General features: G+C 36.6%; 2 pseudogenes; both read right to left on the reverse strand.

Annotated features, from left to right (window-relative positions):
* Positions 1-490: 490 nt before the first annotated feature.
* Positions 491-1,103, reverse strand: LOC147462247 (uncharacterized; annotated as a pseudogene).
* Positions 1,104-2,507: 1,404 nt separating this feature from the next.
* Positions 2,508-3,192, reverse strand: LOC147462248 (uncharacterized; annotated as a pseudogene).
* Positions 3,193-3,617: the final 425 nt, after the last annotated feature.

The following is a 3,617-nucleotide window of genomic DNA, read 5'->3' on the forward strand; positions in this document are numbered from 1 at the left end:
CACATAACAATGTTCTTTATTAGTCACATGTGTTACCTAGATTGAACACGTGTCAATTCTAGGCTAGGTAATGATCATATGTTGTTACATTTGAATATGTGTTGCCTAGATTGGTCACTTGTCCATTCTAGGTCAGGTGCAGAGGGTCATGTGTTGTTACGTGTCTGTATGTGCACCTAAATTGACCACTTGCCCATTAGAGGTTCATTACAAGTGACCAATCTAAAGTTGATCATGGCACAATCGAACCATCATTCAAATACTTTGACGTATAAAAAATAGAACATCAATTTGTTCAAAAAGAGAACTTTTTATTTGTCTTTTTCAGTCAACCTAAATATAGACATAATATTTTTAAAGGAATGAAAAAAACTAAATTTAACCAAAAGGATATATTGAAGATATTTGAAGCTTTCAAGCCATCTTTATAATAGATATAACAAGTTCAAACTACAAAAGAAACAATGAAATGGATGTGATGGTTTCCAAGTTAATACATACTTGCTTCAAGATTTAAAAAATCTTTGATGGAAAAGATGCCTTCACTCATCCTTTCCATCATGTCGCTTTCGTGCTCAACTGGGTGCTCTACTTCATTGACCCGAAGTCCTACCCATGCTTGATGTCATCATACAATGTCACAAATTCTAGAATCCGTGATTCTAGATTCTTCTGATCCTCAATGTTCTCCATTGTGGCTACAACTTCTTTCATCTCTTCAAGACCGTACCAATCTCTGTTATATAGCCATCACTGAATAATTCCACTAGCTTGGATCCTTCTGTGCAATACTTCTTGGTAAATTGCTTGACAAGAATTTTCTTCTTAAATCTCAAGAAATCCTTGTCCGATAGATGCTGCACAATTTGAAAATTGATATTAAGTAGCCCTGCATCAAGTATGGTGGTAGATTCTCCTGGAGCAAGAGTTGTTGCGAGTACACTAGATGCATCATTTTTTCCAAAAAGGACCAAAACAGAGAAGAACTATATGGACCCAGCATAAAACGCTTCTCTTTCATGATGTAGAACTCCAACACTCTATTGTCGAATTATGTCTTTCATATTATTCAAAGCGTTCTGCAATTGCACAAAATCTGTCATGTTTAATAAAGCAAGAAGCACATAGTGTGCTTCTTCTGAACCTCCACTGATGGACATCATCCCATTCAAGAGATCTTTGTATCAATCCTCAGGCCAATGTGTGTTTCTCTTAAACGCCTTTGATCTGTCCAATACACAAATTCCTATGGGCATTGGGTTGCAAAGGTGACGCTCCAAGTATGAAGAACCTTCAATATGAAGGTTTACCACATAAATCCTCCAAGGAACATTTGTTGCTTTTACTTGCTCCTTGTGTAGATTGATTGTCCACTCAACATACTTTCTTGCACTCTCTGGAAAGTCAATCTTCTTCATTCTTCGTGTTAATTGTGTCTTGATCCATATATCATAAAGCTCAATAAACTTCATATACACAACATCATTGATGTTATACATCAAGACAAGATCCTCGCAAGTATTGCACTTTTGCATCTTCATTGAGAGAGTTAAACTCCTCAAGCAAGGCATCTTGAATGATATGATCTTGCTTGAGTTGTTTGATTCTTTCAAGAATGTCCATGATGTCTGTGTCCTTTATGCCATTTCATAACACAATTGTGCCATCTCTTATTTCTGCTTGTAGCTTCTTAACCTCTTCGTCATCCAAACCATCTAGATACCTAAATACTGTGGCACTTGGTTTCTTATTCTCTTTTTCCAATTCTACTATAATATCTAGCCATTCATTAAAGAAGGCATCAAAATAAGTCACCATGTGAGCTTGCTTTGTAATAAAGGATGGTCCAACACATATTCTAGCCATTCTTAAAAACGCCTACACAAAGAAATTAAAGAAATCAAAAATTGAATATCAAACTTGCATGGTGTCCTATGTTTCTAGTGCAAAAGATAAATGATATGGGATTAGAAATTTATCACTTACATCCCATTTACTGCGAGATGAAGTTCCCTCCACGACACCAAGTGGTGGCCTTGCAGGACATCCGTTAAATTTCCATTGATCACGTAAGTGCTTCAATATGACAATGTATGGTTGCTTCACATACAAGGCCTTTTCTTGTTCATTTGAAATAGTAGATATAGGGATAGCAACATGTGGAGGTGGATCTACAACAATGTGGGCCTTTCGTTGAGCATACACTGCCACGAGCTCTTGTGATCTACCCCCCTTTGTCATTTCTTGAACTCTCGGCATTTTTGATGCATATATAGAGTGTTGTCCATCAAAAATCCAATACCTATAGTCTTTTAGCTTGCCTTCTTCAATCTCTAATGGCGTCATTGGGATTCCTGTCCTTTGACCACAATTCTTCACAGGCATCAAATATGCACATGATGAAGGTCTATTTGCACTTGCAGCAAAGAGAAGCATGCAATTATTTAGCTGCTCCTCATCAAGTTGGCGAGAATTATAATGATTAGGAGCAAGAAAACAATTTGTCACTAGAATTTCATACTCTGTATACTTGAACGAAAAATATGCTGAATATTTCTCCAGGCCTTCAGTATCGCTTTTCTTTGCCTTTTGAACCTCTTTCTCTACACGATCAGGCTCCACAAACCTTAAGTGAGGTTGGTTGCTTGTACCCTCTTGTGAAGCATCTAGATTTGACTCATCCACCACTTTGGACCCTGCAGAAATATGAGCCTTGGCCCTCTTTGCTTTTGGATGAGAAGATTTTGGCCTTGGGCTCTTGGTGGAGGGCTTCTTATTCTTCACACTTTGGACAATGGAGTCATGCAGAGTGTCTGCAGTCACCTATGTAGGATTCATGTATGCATTCCAACCTCTAGAGAACATAGTCACCTCTTTATCTTTTACCATGCATTGAGCAAAACATGCTTTTGGAGATAGGCAATACTCTATATTCCCTGGAACTTGAATGTTAATGAACTCAATGCTAGGATACCCTTCAACGGTTGATACAGCTACTGCAACTACTTGGCCTAGATCCTCAAATACATTGTTATCTTATTCTGATGCAAGAAACAAATGTACTTTATGATATTGAGCACCTTGTAGTCCATAAATATCGAGGTACCATGGACGAGGATCATTGGTAGCAAGGTCAATGTTGATTGGACTGGTAGTTACTTTTCTCTTATTTGAGGTCCTCACTTGAAACATTTTTACCCTGAAAAACATGTCATAAATATGTACTTAATCTAATTTTGAGGAAAGAACATAAAAGTACACTTTTCTAGGAAAAGAAAGATAGAAAATATAGAATAAATGAGTTTAGATTGGACAAGTGGTCAATCTAAGTGCATATATACTTATATAAGAACATACACATGAGTATGAAATAACATACAAGCATGATTTTCTTGAGAAGTATAGATAGAAGATATAGAAAAAATGAGTATAGACTGGACGAGTGGTCAATCTTTGTAGATAAATACAGATACAACAACATACAAACATCACTTGACCTAGAATGGACAGGTGGTCAATGTAGACAACACATCTGACTATAAAGATAAAAAATGAACTTACATTGGACATATGATCAATCTATGTGTATATCTACACATATAACATCATACAACCAT

The sequence above is a fragment of the Adiantum capillus-veneris genome, chromosome 3, assembly GCF_014529385.1.
Source record: "Adiantum capillus-veneris isolate H3 chromosome 3, ASM1452938v2, whole genome shotgun sequence".
Taxonomy (NCBI): Eukaryota; Viridiplantae; Streptophyta; class Polypodiopsida; order Polypodiales; family Pteridaceae; genus Adiantum; species Adiantum capillus-veneris.